Source organism: Monodelphis domestica, chromosome 2 (genome assembly GCF_027887165.1).
Source record: "Monodelphis domestica isolate mMonDom1 chromosome 2, mMonDom1.pri, whole genome shotgun sequence".
Taxonomy (NCBI): domain Eukaryota; kingdom Metazoa; phylum Chordata; class Mammalia; order Didelphimorphia; family Didelphidae; genus Monodelphis; species Monodelphis domestica.
In genome coordinates this window covers 20,392,305-20,410,017 of record NC_077228.1, presented here as the reverse complement: position 1 = coordinate 20,410,017, position 17,713 = coordinate 20,392,305, and positions in this window count along the sequence as shown.

Genomic DNA, 17,713 nt, shown 5'->3' with positions numbered 1-17,713 from the left:
ACTACAGACATCCCGGGGTAGAAGATTCACACTGAAACTATCTATGGAACCGACATCTTCAAAATCTGATGGAAGATTCAAGAAAAGTCCTGTCCTTTCCCCAACTTCCTTTCCTGTTATTTTGCTATTAAAAGATATGGTAACAAGGGTATTTGTTTATCTTAATATTTCTAGTAACCTGAATTCTTGCCTCAACCACAAAGAGGCCCAAATTTAGCCAAAAATAAAAATGCACTTAAATTATACAGAAATAAAAACCACTGCTTAAATGTTAGGATTTCATTTTCTAACTGGGGGCTCTGAGCTATTATGAATGTACTCCTAAATTTGCTTTTAATATACATATTCATATAGCAGCAGAGGAGGATGGACCACTAGGATAAAAAGAAAGCTAATTATTTTTAAGTTGAGACTGATGAAATCCCTAGACACAAAGTAGTAGGGAGGAGAAGAAGATCTCCACATCAACACTCACAATCATCAGGGTTACACTTGGCAATAAGGAAACAGAGACTACAACAAAATAGTCTTGGCACCCCAGGAGATGACATTATCATAGAGGGATGATACAATGTGTAGACAAGTAAATAAAAAGTATCTTCAAAAAAGAAAAAAATGGAGGGAAATGGGAATTGGGAAACGTCTTATGGAGGAGGTAGCACCTGCCCTTGACTTTGAAAGGAGCTAAGGACTGTAGAAGGCAAATGGAGGAAGGTGTTCATAACCCCTTATGCCTTCAACGGAGCACTTTATAAAGCCAAATCCCAATTAGTGTGAATAATGACTTCCCCTAAAGTTGTTGAATTATTTGAATTCACACTGCATATTTCCATTAGGCTCAAATAATTGCTATATTCTACATAACTATAATTTCAAATACTACAAATTCAAATATACATGACCTCTTGAGGGCATTCATTATGCACTAATAGGGACCTAGCTGTATATAGAACCAGAGACTTCTAGGTCTATATGAATTTGCTTCCTATTTTTGTTTCCTTAATAAGAATGATTCACCCCTCTTCATTTAGTGTTAATTTTGTACTTTGGCATCACTGGGCTGCTGCTTCACCACTATCTAAATACATATTCTACTCTCCAATCACCTGATTGCCATGAGCATCGCTCTGATCCTTAATATCGGCCATATCCGTATTTAGCTAATTAGCCATTTTTCTTCCTTAAATGCAGGAATCTGATTAGTGATTAGATCACACAGCCTTTACTTACTGCAATTAGAGCAAACATGCCAGCTTTGTTCCACCAGGCAGGGTTTAGGCTCCAGCATCATTTGGGAAAGAACAAAGAAACTTCAAAAGATACCAAGAGCAATTTTTTCCTCCAACCTCAGCTTCTGACTCCTTCAAGGACAAAGGATGATGGGGAAGATGAGCCTTACTGATACTTTTTGCTATTAATTCTCTCCATTGACAGGGTTCTCTTTCTTTTCATGGTTTCCTGCAGGATTTAAACTCAAGTTTGCCTTTTTCTACATCACTCCTCAAAAGCACTTACCAACTGCATAATGATGCCTCAATCACTTCACTTCTCTGAACCTAAATGTCCTCATCTGTAAAATGGGGAGAATGAATACTATGTGTATGTCCATTATTATGATATCATCTCAGAATTTTAAACAAGACAAATCACAAAAAAGGTAACATTTCTAGAGCACCTTAAAGCCTACAAAGCAGTTTCCTTCATTATCACAGTTGATTCTCACAACACCCCTGAGATGTTGGCACTATTATTACCCTCTTTCTATAGATAAAGAAACTGAGGCTTAAAGATGACTTCTTACATATTAGACAGCTAACAAACACCTGAGGAGGAATTTGAACTCAGGTCTTCCTGAATCCAAGTCCAGTACTCCATGCATGACACCTCCTATAAAAATCACCTATTGATATATTCTTATTCTTAAAGCATATTAAAGGCTGCAAATAATTCAATATACATTCAGGTATGCATACCATGTATCATATGTATGTGTGTGTGCCTGTGTGCTTATATATGTATATATAAATATATATATATATATATATATCATACTTACATTCACACACAGATATATCCTTTTAGACCTGTGAAAGAAATGTTCTTATTACCCCCATTTATTTTAAAGTTGGAGAAACTGAGGCTCAGAGATATCTCGATTTATCCCGGATCACATAGTTACCAGTAATTGCCTAAGTGAGGATTCAAACCCAGGTCTTCCCAATTCCCAGTCTCTCAACTACTGCCTCGCTATCTCTTCTAAAATCTTTCAAAAAGAATTTCACTCTAGTAAAGCCCTTTCTGCACTGGGAGCAGCAAAGAGATGACCGACCTCCCTGTTTTCATAGATACACATAGCATATCTAATCTGGCTACAAAGTGCCAGAGATCATATGGGATGTAATTTGAATGCTCCTGAGCAAAAGAACAGAGAGAGCATGGGACAGATGATCTATGAAGCCAGGAGAATTCATCATGTTCAGTGGCTTTTATTAACCTGCTTCATATTCCAAGGCCACATGACACGACTGTAAAAATAGGCCACGGGAATACAGGATCCAGTTTTCCAAGTTAAAAATACTCCAAATGTCACCCTGGCAAAGGAAGAAGCCAAAGTGTTTGTATTCAACAAAGGATCGTCGGCAAAAGTCCATGAGGGGTGGGGAAGAGTAAGACTCAGGATTTTTCTCCTGGTAGTGGTTATTGGCAAGCCATTTTCTCCTTCTGGACCAAGAGGATGGGAATTATTCAAGTTGGTTCTTTTTCCCATTCTTGCCTCTGGGGACTCTTTGATGCCCTCCCCCAAGTCTTTATCACATTTATAGACCTCCAAATGCACCTCAAAATATTCAGGGCTCTGCTCCTCCCTTTTCTTGTAGAGCATTCAAAGTCATGTACAGAATAACCGTGCCCTCAGTTATAACTCCAGTGAGCCATTATGAAGAACTGCCAGGTCCATTCATCACATTGAGCTTGGTAAGGAGACCAAGTAAACTTTTGGTTTAAACATTGGTGTATGGCTCAGTCTATCCTTTTTCCCATTATCCTTTGCCTGCTTACTTTTTTTTTTTGGTCATTCTATTCCATCACTTAGCAGTGTGCCTCATACAATGGAGACACTTAATGAATACTTATTGATTTGACTTTTGCAGTTAGGCTAGCACAGGGATTCACAAAATGTGTTTTTAATTAAAAAAAATAAACACAAATATTTAAATCCCCAGCGATGGTCATAGATTTGCAAGGTGGAAGACTTGGAAGGCATCTCAGAGTCCATTTAATGTAGGAGTTCTTGATGATTGTTGTGACATGAACTCCTGGGCAGTCAATCTGGTGAAAAGTGGGGATCATTTCTCAAATGATTTTTCAATGAATAAGGTAATAGTCATCATATTACAAAGGAAAATAGTTATATTGAACGAGGTGCATATCTAAATCATTTTCATCTATAGCTATATTGATATTGCCACCATTATCTGTATTGATATATTACCTATATCTATCTAGATAGCAAGAATTTATATAATGTTAACATTTATATAATCCATATCTATTTCTAGCTATACATATATACACACAAGCTCATAGACCCCAGTAATAACCCCTTATCTAGTCCAACTTGAACATCCATAAATAATCTTCTTTACAATTGTAAAGATTAAAATGTAGGGGAGACGGGGAGACTGAGGCATCTGAGGCAGAAATTAGTTTCTCTCTGCAAGAAGTATTATATTTTTTAGAGGTTTATTAAAGGTTAAAGATTAAAGAATATACAAGTAAGAAACATGTGCCTAGGCCAGAGGCCTAGACAAAATAACCTCACATCACGCAAGAGACACGCCTGCTCCAAAATGGAAGTCCAAAAGAGCCAAGAGCCCCCTTCAAAAGCCTTTCCATCAGCTTAAATACCTTCTTGATCTCGGCCCAGGTGAGATTGCAAGGCATTCTGGGTAAGTGGAGCAAAGGCTCATGGGAATTGTAGTCCTGTATTCGAGTCCATTTTTTACACAATATACCTAAAATGTGAACAACCATCCTTTGTTGAATAAACTCCAGTGAGAGTCCATTAAGTTCCATTCTCTGCAGAGATAACTCATTCAACTTTGAGGAAAATTCAGGTTTTCAAGTTTTTTCTGGACATTGAACCTTGCTATTGTTAAGTTAAATAGTCAGGTCTGATTCTTTGTGAACCTATCTGGGGTCCTCTTGGCAAGGATAATGGAGTAGATTAACATTTCCTTATTTATATCATTTTACAGATTAGGAACCTGAGACAAACAAGGTTAAGTGACCTGCCCAAGATCACCCAGCTAGTAAATGTCTCAGGATGGATTTGAACTTTGGTCTTCCTGACTTGAGGGCTTGCACTCTATCAACTGTACCACCTTGTTGCCCCACATCAATCCTATATCACCCAAAAAAATCCTTTTCTTTCTTTCAACATCTACCTATAGATCATGTTTATTTGGTTGTTTTCTCCCCTTGGGGAGCAAACAGAACAAGCTACCATTTTCCCATGATCCAGAAGAAGATTTATTTCTCTTTTGGGGGATATGTGTTTGACTGATTCTAGAACAAGTAAAATAATTACCAATGTAGTGAGGTGATGAGAATGTATGCCATAGGCAATATTTATGAAAAAATCTAAATAATTGGGTCTGTCTAGAAAGGGGAATAGAGGATCTTAGAGGTCATGAGTTCCCATTCCTTGAAAGTCCCTTCCAGCTCTGGCATTCTGTGATTATCCTGGAAGGTGTCCCAAAAGAGAGACCTATTCAAGTATGAATTTGAATAGATTTAAACTCCCCTTGACCTTCCATATCCTAAGACCACTCTAAGCTTTGACATTCTTTGTGTTAAGTTCCCACTGAGTTTGAGTGTTTATGTTCCAAGGCCTCTTTCAGTTCTTTCATCCAATCAACATTACATTCTTGGAAAGGATATGTGAGTCATTTGACTTCCCTCACCAACTCTGTATTTCGGAGACTGAAACATCATTGGCCATCAATTTCCCTGTGGGCATTGTCTCTAAATATGAGAATGTGAGTTCTACAAGTGCAGGAAAGGGAGTATCGCACTCTAATATCCAATGTTCCCTACCTAAGGTCACTTCCATCTCTGACCTTCTATGTTCTCTAGTCTGATCTGATCCTTCTCTAAAGTCCATTCCTGATTTGACATTTCATATTCGAAGGTCCCTCCCAACTGTGACATTCTGTGTTCTCAAGTCCCTTTCTCTCCTCACATTCTTTTTTAAAGGTCCCTTCTAGCTCCAACCTTCTGTCCCCAAATTCTTTTTTCTAAAGTCCTTCCAACCTTTGACCTCAGGGCTGCCAAGGATCATTCCTGCCCAAAGAGACAGGGATTGAGCCATTTATCTTTACTTTTCTGGGTGGAGTCTATAAGGATGAGCTTTCAGACCTGGCATTTGAAAGGCAGCCTCCATTTCCAACTTTACTATGGGCTGATGCAAAGCATTTTCAGCAGCAACTGGATAATCAGAATATGTCTAATAACTGCAATCAAATTCTGAAAGCAATATATTTAAAACAGTGGAGCAAAGAGGGAGCCCAAATTGCCCACAGCTTGTAGTCTCTCAGTCCCCACAGCTGCGGCTCCATCCCAGATGGCTCCCTGTAGTCCCTTAAGCACTGAGCTCCCGGAAGGAATCACTAAACTCAATTTGCCCTTGTATACCTAAGGCACATTTCCCTGGAGACCATGACCCAATAGATCTTATAGTATCTTTTCCTTTGAGGTTTAAAAATGTTTACATGTTTAGCATCTACTATAGCTAAAATCCCAACTCTGGTTTCTCTCTCTGAGAATGAATAAATTGCAATTTACCAATTGAAGTATTTTCCCAGACACTGAAAAATAGAATTAAACAAATAGACAGTCTTCCTCAGGATTGCTTTGGAAGAGGAGGTGAATCCTAGTGGTCATCTGGTTCAACCTCCCATTCAGTCCTTCTAGTGTCTATCCCACAAGCACTGAAATGCCTATAATGTGCTACACAGGTGAGAGGATGAAGATAGAGACTTGATCCAAGTTCTGCAGAGTGTTAAGCCTGGAATCTGAAGACCTGAATTTAAAAATGGGCTCAGATAATCATTAACTTTGTGACCCTGGGCAAGTCACTTAATGTGTTTGTCTCGGTTTCATCATCTGTAAAATGGAGATAATATTAGCTTCTACCTGCTAGGGTTATTTCAAGGATAAAATGAAATAATATTTGTCAAGTGCTTAGTACAATGTCCACTACATAGTAAGAGTTGTTCTTCTTGTTGTTATTTTGAATCAGATGTGTAGCGGAAAGTGTCCAGGACTTGAATTCAGGGATATCTGAGTTCTAATCCTGTCTCCGACATTTACTGACTGTGTGACCATGGGCAAGTCACTCTCCGACCTTAAGTTTCTCTCTGGGTAAAATTAGCAAAAAAGTAGCACCAACCTCACTAGGATGTGGGAAGAAAATAATGAGATAATGCTGTTTTCATTATACATATCACAAATGGTCGAGCCCTCTTAAATGTTAACCCTTGTTATTATAGCTTTTGCTATGGTTTCTGTTTAATAGATTTTGGGAAAGTGGGAGTCATAAGACCATATTTATAGAACTAGAGAGGACATTCAGTGTTGTATAGGGTCAAACACAAAGGCACAACCCTCAGTTGAGGAAACTGAGCTCTAAAGAGGTTAATCATGGGATGATAGATTTAAAACTAGAAAGACTCACAGAGGCCTTCTGAGCCAGTCCCTTCCTTTTACAGGTGAGCCAAGTGAGGCAAGGAAGGTGAGGTCATTGCCCAAGAATACACAGTCAGAAGCAAAGCAAGGAATCAAACTCAGAATCGTCCTTTGTTGTAGTACATGGCCTTTTGGGGTATACCTGCACTTCTCTGCTTCCAATTTCTAATCTTGACACAACTTTTAGTGGTCAGTGCTTAGCCCAGTCCTTTGCACAGAGTAAGCACTTAATAAATATCTATTGACTGACTAATTAATCTCTCATTCCTCTCCTCCTCCATAGTATTCCTCACAAAGTTCTACTGCTTTATATTCTTATCATGGGACTCTGTGTAAGTGTAGAGAGATTTCTGATCTCATCTCAATCTCCCCCTTTCCTTGCTACTCCTCCTCTTTTTTCCACTGGACTCACTATTTATGTATAGGAGATATATGACACATTTCGTGAAGATTTGTTTTCTTGCAAAATTCAGTTTCTCCAAAACCAGTTCTCATTTTTTCCCATTCCCTGAATTCATGACCTATCTTTCCCCAAAATATAACTCTCCAATGTCCTCCTTATCCTGCTTCATGACAGAAGGGAATGGCTTAAACTCTACCATGCATGCCCATTATAAACCCCACCAAAGTCATGTCCATATTGGTCAATTAAAGGGTTGTGACAGTGTGCTGGAGGGAAGAGCACTTTTCTAGAAATCAGGATTATTTGAGATTTAGTGCTGGATCCCCAAGAATCAGGCATTTACTCTAATGCAAGTCACTCCAGCTCTTCTGGACCTCAGTTGTTACATCTGTACAATGGGATCAAAATCCCAATCCTGATATACAGAGCCAAAAGTCATCCCTCTTTCATTTACTACTCTCACCAATCCATTCTTAACATAGATACAACATAATCTCAAAGCATTGCTTCCATTCACTACCACCATCTCCCAAACCCATTCTCTTATACCATCTGTTTCTCAGTCATTTTTTTCAGTTTTATTCTATAATATTCTGCACATACTGTTTGGTCCAGTCAAACTGGGATCATAGTTGCTTCCTAAATCAACTAGCCTTCTGTCACCACAGTGTATTCATGAAGTGCTGCCTCTATCCTTAGAACACACTCCCTATTCATCTCATTATCTTCTTTGAAGGCCCATTTCAAGTATCCAGATGAACACCCCATCCCCATCCCACCCCAACCTGGAATCATTTCCTGCCTAATTAAAATTCAGGGAATTCCTTTTGTCCCTTTCTCATTCTTTCTTTCATTACCCTTATTTGTAAACAGGACATATCCATATTAGTCTATTGTAAACTCCTAGAAGGTAGGCATTTTTTTAAATTTCTGCATCTACTTGAGAAGGGCATAATCTGTGAGATGTAGATTGGATTCAGTGGCCTCCCAAGGTTTCTTCTAACCCTTGGATTCTTTTATTTTTCATGTGGTTCTCATGACAACTTTGCAAAATAAAAAAAGGAAGGGGATCATCAACTCCACTTTAATGAGCAATAGAAATCAAACTCGGGACTTCTGAATAGATATCCATTGCATCTCCCATTATACCACACTGCATTAATCACCTTCACACAGTCGCAGAATTGGAAGGGATTTCTCAAATCCAACGAAACTGAATTTTTTTCTATCACCACTGGCAAAGTTGGCAACTGACCTTCCCTTCTATATCTCCAATGAAGAGGATCTACTCCGTAAAGCAGCCTACATTTGGACAGCTATCATCGTCAGAAGTGTTTAGTTGCACTGATTTGCTATGATTTTTGTCTGTGGTTCTTAATTCTTTTCTTTGGGGAAAATCCATCAACAAGCATCTATGTTACACCTGCAGTGTGACAAGAAATGTGTTAGGCACTGGTGATAGAAAGAGAAAGGCAAGGAACTCCATTCTAAGTGGGGAGGCAATGTATATAAATACTGCACTATACATAATACACCAATAGGTATATACAGAACATATATAAAGTGGATGCGAGGTAACCTTTTATGAGAAGGCAGAAGAAGTCAAATTACTTTTCATTTGCTCAAAGATTGTTGGGAATTGCAGAAAAGATTCTGGGATGAAATGAGATAACACACAGAAGCAGTATGTGAACATAAAATTCTATACAAAAAAATCTATTCTTATTGTAATATTTTCATCATCTGAATTTGACCTGAGAGCTATTTCATATCCAATGATACTCATAAACGTCAGGGCCACTGAATTGAGGGAAATGTTCTGAATTTTTAATAAGCAGATAGTATTCAATCCTGCATACCTTCTACATCATATCAGAGAAATCTTTAGAAACTCATTTTTTATTAGAACAATAATTTGAATTGTTCCTCATTGCATACAGTACTACATTTAAAATCCTTCCTTAGCTTAGCATTTAAGGCTTCCCCTAAGTAGGACCTTACTCTTTAGTTTTGCCTTTCACTTCTTCCCTCCATGATCTGTCTTTTGCTCAACTATCTGCATTTCATTCAAAATGCTGCCATTCCCTTAAAAGATGAAATTCAAGAGATTGTCACTTCAACTGTACTTTAGTTATTAATTAGATCTATGGACATGGGGATTTCATTTCCCCTCTGTAGTTTTCAATTTCATCATCTATAAAATAAAGGGAGCTGAACTTCAAGTTTTCCTTGACCTCTGGCATTCCATGTTTGTTAAATCCTGCTTCCTACCTTTCATTATACCTTTCTTTTATGTGCAATGTTTTTTACTTGTCCAAATCTTGCTCATTCTTTATGGTGCAGGGTCATTTCATCCTTATCTCTCTAAAGCTTTTCCTCATTATTCCAGGCCACCATGGCTTCTCCATCTTTTAATTCCTATAAGCATATGTTAGAATTTTATCATATCTTATTCTGTCCTGGGACTGAAGTTTCCATGTCTCTATGTCAAGTCTTCAAAATCAGATCATGAGATTTTTGTAGTCAGAGATGGTGGATTTCTATTCTTCATATCCCTTTCAGAACCTAGCTCAGTGCTGGGGACATAGTAGGGCTCTGTAAAGACTGGTTAAATTGAATTAATTGCCTAATTATATAAGAGATTGAATTAGCAGGCTTGCCAATAACATGCTATAATTCAGTGACCTCTGTCGATTCTTGACTTATCTCCATGATTTCCTCTCTCTGGTTGAACATTATTGTACAAAAGTAATGTGGCTGAAATTGATCCTTCCTCCGCCTCCTCCCTCATTTTCTTCCCTCCCCCAAAGAGGCTGGAAACTAGGCAAAGGCGAAAGGTACATTTCCATTTAAGGAGGTCATGCCTTGGTGCTACAGCCATTGAGTTCCCCTCTCTAGTGTGTCCACTCAATACTTGCGTCTCCTGCTTTCTTAATGACAATGGTAATTGGGTGTGCGTAACCAGAAATCATTACAGTAAATGGATTGATTTTTGTCAGAGGCACAAATACCCACCATCAGCAATATAAAATGGTGTCGTCAACAAAGAATTGAGGGTGGGCACCGACTAATAAAGACTAGGCTGTATTCAAGGTATCAGAAGTAGCTCTTAAAAGAGGCAAAATTGCAAGAGAACCCAAAGCAAGCATGAATAAAATTAGGTTAAATGTAAAAAAAAAATTGCAAGATAAAATGTACACAACTGGTTATGGGAATGGTGAGACAATATGTTAGCCATTCCCTTATTCATTTGTTGTTGTTCAACAAATATTTATTAAGTTCTCAGGATGTATAATGTGCCAAACAATTGAACAGGAAGAAGTAAAAAGGTAAATAAGACACAATGATTGCCCTTAGCAAATTCATATTTTAGCAGACACTGCAAATACACAAACAAATGCTAAATTGCTATTTTTAAAATATAAGACCACATCATTCTCTCATTTATAAAGTACATTGGCTCCCTTTCTTTAGGATGATATCAACTTGAAGACAGAGGTTCTATTTACTCCATGCCAGGCACTGTAAGAAGCACTTTACAATTTTATCTAATTTTATTCTCACAATAACCCTATGAGGGAGGTGCTGCTATTAATTCCATTTTCACATGTGGAAACTGAGGCAGAGTTTATAAGTAGCTTACTTAGGGTCACAAAATTAATAAGTACTTGAGGGTAGATTTAAACTCAAGTCTTTTGTATTCCTGGTCCAATGATCTACCCACTAAAGCACTTAACTACCTATTACTGTGGAAGAGAAAACATAGTGATAAGAGTAAGGAGAATGGGAGAGACGGTATTCATCAGTTGGTAATGAATTTAATTCATTTAAAGATAAATTAAAAACCAATTTGTAATGGAGTTAGTTGAATCATGAATTGTTTTCCTGCTAGTAGTGAGTTTCCTACTTGTTTCCTCTTGCCTTTTCACACCCAACTTCTTGTATTCTATGATTCAGTGATACAGTTTTCCTTGCTGTTCCTCCTTACCCTTTCCTTATAGACATTCATTCTCTAGGTTTTCCTGTGGCAGATGTGGCTGCCTGGAATGCTCTCTCTCCTTATCCTCACCCTCTGGCTTCCCTGCCTTCCTTTAAGTCTCAGATAAAATGTAACCTTTTGCGAAAACATTTCTCAGTTGCCCTTCTTCCTAGTGACTTCCCTATGAGATTGGTTCCCTGTTATCCAGTTTTCTTTGTACATTTTTATTTGTATGGTTTCTCCCTTCTTAAATTGTGTGCTCCTGGATGAAAGGGATGGTTTTTGTCTGTCTTTGTATCCCAAAAAGAACACAACGGCTAACACATAGTAGGTGCTTAATAAATGCTTGTTAATTTCATGTGTGAGAGTATGGTCTATGCACACTTGTGTCACACACTAGGTCTTCCTTTTTATTTTCTGCCCCAAGGTAGAATTTCTGAGATCTCACGTCTCTCACATACGCCTTCTCATAAATAGTTAACCCCTCCTAGCTATAGGTTCATGGACAAAGAACTTCTCTGGCCCTTAGTTCCTCATCATTTCACTAAGAGTTGGACTTAATAGATTCTAAATTCCCATTCAGCTATAGATATGTGATCTTATGCTCCTAATTCCTTTCATCTCCTGGTTTCAGTGTCTTCATCTACCAAATGTGGTTGGACCAGATAATCTCTGAGATCTCTCCCAGATCTAAATATATAATTCTACGATCCTAGGAAGATGGCATGAAATTTGTGGAAGTCTTGATGGGGGAATGCAAGGATCTCAGTCTAAATGAGGTATCAGACCAGAACAGATACCTAAAATGAATAATAATATTCAATCAATTCAATAAAATGATTTTGTGATGTACAAACATGGGATTCTAAGAAGTCTACAGGAGAGAAAAGTGTATTCTGATCAATCAAGGAAGATTCCTAGGAGAAGGGAATATTTGAAATGAGCCTTATAGGATGGATAAGCATAAAGCCCACTAGGATGGACATATATGTGTCCTTGTTAGTGTCCTCTTTATCTCTAACCAAGGAGTTGTTCATTCTTCCTCAGGAAATTTATGTCAGTTCCAAGCATTCATCTACCAGCTGTGTAGGTTGATGGCTACCAAGTGAAATATATACATACATAAATGTGTGTGAGAATATCTGCTTTCTTTCTTCCAATAAATTACACTAGGCCTATCTTCCATCCTGGAATTACTGGGCATATACTTGAAAAACTTTATCCTATTTATCTGTCTTATCCCCAGCCTTCCCCTCAGTTGCATTTTGATTTCAGCTTATCAATGGAGAATCACTGTTACATTTACTTTAATCTTGCCACCTTTTCTTGGTGATTTAAACTTTATTCTGACTTCTTTCTTTTCTTTTTTCCTTGTTCATATAGACTGCATTTATTTATTTTTATTCCTATTATATTTATTGCTTCTTGGCAGACATAAATTCTACACATCCATCACTTTATCTTCAAGTACATTTATTTGCTAGCTAGGTTTGTCCTTTCCCCTGGTTTCTTTAGCACTCTTCTTTTCGGGGGATTTTGTTCATGAAACTTTTACTCAAATTATTCTTGTACTAAGATGCTGAGAAACATTTGAAGGTCATTGAAAATACAGATATAGAAGGGATGTATCACATGTCACCTGAAAACTGCCTGAAGAAACTAGGCATGTGTGGCCTGGAGAAGACTTGTATATTTTTTAAACCCTTACCTTATTTCTTGGAATCAATACTGAGTATAGGTTCCAAGACAGAAGAGTAAGGGATAGGCAATGTAAGTGTCTGAAACCAGATTTGAACCCAGGACTTTCAATGAACTACCTAGTTGTACCTTGTGTAACTTTTCATAAAGTATTTTTCTGATGTCTTTGCCTCAATTTTCTTAAATGTAAAATAAAAAATATTAAACTAGAAGTACAGATTCATTGATTTAGTGGTAGAAAATATCTGAGACCATCAAATCCAATGACTTCCCTTTACAGTTGAGGAAACTGAGATTCAGGTTAAGTGGTTTAGGATCATAATAAGTCCATAGTTTCTGCTCTGGAGATAACCCTGTAAGACTTCAAGTTTAACACTGCCTTTTTTTTAAATAGAAAAGGAAATAGGTTTAAAGAGATCAAATAAATGACTCAAAGGAACAGCGATTTAGAGATGGAAGGGAACAATGAGGTCATCTAGTCCAACCCCTTCATTTTAAATTTGAGGACTCTGAGATCCAGAAAGGATAGTTTCTTCCCCAAGTCACTTAAGGAGTAAGTAACAGAGCTGAGAGAAGAAAACTAGCATTCTGATTCAAAATCCTGGGTCAAAATTTGAATCCAGATCCTCCTGACTCCAAGTTCAGCCCTCTATCCACTTCACTGCTTCATTATGACTATATGATCTAGAAAGTTCTTACTAGTCCTAAATTTACAATTTCATGTTTCTAGTTTTGGGCGCCCTCAAAAACTCATGCCTAAACTGTTGCAATAGCTGCTAGTGGGTCTCTTCCCACTCTGACACATTCTCCATTCAACCATTAAAATGTTTTCCCTAAAAAATATGCCCTCTCACATGATGCATCTACTAAACAAACTCCAGTGGCTCCCTATTTCCTCCAAAAGAAAATACAAAAGATTCTGGCATTGGAACATCTAGCTGGTTCAGTGGATAGAGAGCTAGACTTGGAAATGGATGGTCTGGGTTCAAATGTGAATACAGATATTTCTAGTTTTGTGACCCTGGGCAAGTCACTTAATCCTAATTGCCTAGCCCTAACTGATTTTCTTCCTTGAAAATATTTGGTGTCAATTCTAATAAGGTAAGGGTTAAAAAAAATTACCTGGCACTTAAAGTCCTTCATATACTAGTCCCTTTCTTTCTTTCCAGCACTTTATTCCCCAATCCATAGTCTTCTCAGGGGCTTAATGGCTGTCCCACAAACAAAACCCTCCATCTCTTGCCTCTGATCATTTTTTCTCTGGCTAATCCCTATGCCAGAAATTCTATCATTCCTCTCCCATGGTTACTGGCCTTTGGCTTCCTTTTAGTCCCAACTAAAATCTCACCTTTTCTAACCCCCCTTAATCCCCATGCTTTATCTCTGTTATTTCCCATTTATCCTGTTTATAGCTTGTTTTGTATATTTTTGATTGCACATTGTCTCCTTAATTAGATTATAATTTCTTTGAGGGCAGGGATTATCTTTTCTGCCTTTTTTTTCTATTCCCAGTGTCTGGAACCCAGTAGGCACCTAATAAATGCTGATTAATTTCTACTGACATACTATATATGTTTAAGACATGAGTTCAAATCCCATCTCTGCCATTTACTGCCTGCTTTGACCTTGGCCAAATAACTTCACCTTTATAAACCTCAGTTTTCTTATATGTAAAATAAAGATTCTAAGATCTCTCCATGCTCTAGACTTTAAACCTATAATCTAGTTAGTCTAAATATAATTTTCAAAGAGAACTAAAGAAATGAGCATTATTTATCTAGACTTGGAAGTTGGTAGATGGAAGAAAATTAAGTATCTACCTCATTTTCTGCATCGAACCTCTATACCCTAGGATCACCGATGTGACAGTGTGGTAGAATGATTAAATTATTGACTTGTATTTAAGAGAACTTTGTGAGATTCCTAAATCCAATTCTCAATAGCATTGTGACTTTTGGGAAATGGCCACTCTGAAACTCAGTTTCCTCATCTACAAAATGGGATAAAAAAATACTTGCATTACCCCCTATTACAAGGTTGCTGTGGAGGAAGTGCTTTGTGTACTTTACATTACTATGGAAATATGAGTTGCAGTTGTTGAGATTTTCTGAAATTGCCAGTGAGCCAGGATTATAAAAGGAAGGCTACTCTATGGAAAAGAAGGAGGTAATAGATACCGGGACTTTGAATCCTGAGCTTTGCCAGTAGTTTTCTCTCTGACTTTAGGATACAGTCCCTTCAGGGCTGTTCCCTCACAATATGGCTTCATTGCCTATTATTCCCCCAATGGAATATTAAATGACTAATGATACAATCACTACATGACTCTGCGAGTCTTTCAAGGCAAGGTATCTTATGAATTTAGAATCTATTATTTTTCCTCTAGAGACTCTGAGTTAGGAGGGAATCCAGAATCCTTCTAACGTGAAAGAGGATCCCTCTCCAACATTCTGAGCAACTGGCCTCTATTTAACTCTTCAAGAACAGGGAGTAGATCAGCTCCTGAGACAACTGTCTGCACTGTGGAACAGCATCTCTGGTAAGAAGGTTTTGTTATAACTGGTGGTAGTAGTGGTATTTTTTCCCTTCCTATTCACACATTGTTCTGGGTTATGCTGTATAGGATCAAGTAGAGCAAGGCTAATGCCTCTTTCATTAGGAAACTTGTCTTTCAGATAATTAAATAGAGGTACTCTGTGCTTACTGTGTCCTTCTGTTCTCCAGGCTAAACATCCCCAGTACCTATCCTTACATGGCATAGACTTGAGGCTCTCCACCATCATGGTTGCCCCATCACAATATTACCTGATTGTCAGTGGCCATCCTAAACCATAGTACTGAGAACTAAATAATATTTCAGATGTAGCCTGGTTAGGAGCAAGCATGGCAAGATGATCATCTTCTTAGGCTCTGAAGATCAGTATTTTGAAGGGAGAATGGACCACAGAAAACTTTTAGAGTGGATGCTAAGCCTCAGGGAATTTAACTGACTTACCCACATTCACAAAGGCAATAAGCATCACAATTCAAGTTCTTTTGACTTTTCAGTCATTTATTTGGCTTCTTTACCACCCTCCACCCTCCTGGGTCCTATACTAGGTCCTTGGCCTTTGAATTGCTTGATGGAAGCTGGAGAGTGTCATGGGTAGCCCTCTAGAATATAAGGAAGTTAAAATGGAAGACCAAAAGACAAAGGAAGCAAAAGGTAGAAGGGATAGGAGTTAAAGGATCCAGACAAGATGGGCTTGATAAAAGGAGCCTTCAGAAGGGTGAGAATCATATTCCCAGGAGGAAGGGCATTTTATCTCAGGCTCTTTCTTAGATTGTCTTCCTGCTGAAACCAGCAATTTTCCATGTTTCTTACTTTTAGGAGCAAATATTTTTCATGGAAGTATTAGGACATATTTATACTATTTCTCACATATGTTCATTTCTCTGAAATATGACAACAAGCAATAAATTCAATTTTCATATATATATATGAATATATTCATATCTATATATAAATATACACATATACATATATGTGTATATTTATGTATGTATATATATATATATACATATGTATATAACCCTATGCTCCCTTGTAAACCTCAAAATTTCTCAAACTTATGAATGTTAGGGGTTTCCTCCATTGGGGAATCTTCTACTTAAAAAAATTCCCTAGCAGATGGTGAGAACTCTACTTGAGTGTGGGGGCTCCTTGTCTTGGGAATATCCCTACTCCACCCTACTTAGGACTGCTTTAGGACAGAGAGCTCCTTGAGAACAATAAAAAGTGCTTTGACCCATGCTTATGGAAAGGACAGGAAGTTCTTTGAGTCATGACTATTTTAGAATTGATAAAATGGGATACTAAGTAGCTATAAAGGTGGGGCAACTTGTAAAGTACTTAAACGTAAAAGGGTGATAACTTATTCAGAGTTTTTTTCTTAATGAAATTTGTCGACACAGCAGCATTTTTTCTGACTTACTAAAGAGATTAAAACTACTCAGCTGTGAATTCAAAATGGGCGGTCCTTTAGAAACATCTACAGTGATTGGTAGATGTAAGGACTTAGGGGAGGTGACATAGGAGACTTTGCCCTTAAAAATAAGAGCTCAGAGAAGAGCTGGAGCCGATTCTGAAGGAGCTCATTTTGAGAAGTCTCATTCTGAAGGATCTGGATCTCGATTTCTGATTTGGATTCTGAAGGAAAGCTCCTTGAGGAGCTCCTCTGAGGGGCTCTGTCCCTCTGCGATAGGAGCTCTGGAGGCTCTTGAGAGAGGCCCTTTGAAACAATCTCTGGCTGGAAGACTCTTTGGGGATGGACGCTGGCCTGGTGTCACTAATATCCTTGTTTAGTCAGACCTGGTGGTGAGTGTTAAAAAACTGACTGATTTCTCTCTTAAGGCTCAGGTCTAGGCCATATTGGCTTGATGCCCTTCATACTTATTCCTTTCTTACTCTCTTTCTCTCTTTCTTTGATTACTCATTGTATTTTTAATTAAAATCTCTATAAAACCCAATTGACTTGGGTATTTGAATAATTGGGAATATTTCCCTGGCGACCACCTTATATTTGATTTTAAACCCAAGACACTGTAGTGAAACATATTTCTGCAGTCAAATTTACTCACCCTCTCTTATATCTATAACAATTTATATCTTCCACTATTTTTATCACTACAGTTTAAGACCTCAACCATTTTAAATCTCACACCCTCTCCCTTTCTTTTTTTTCCTCCCCATCTCTCTCTCCCTCATTCCATTTCTTTCTCTATTTATATTTTCCCTTCTTCATTCCCCACTTTCTTCCTCTATTTCTCTCTATTATTACTTTGTCTCCCCTTTCTTTCCCACCTTTTTTTGCTTTCTTCCTCCTTTTGTCTTTCTCACTCATTCA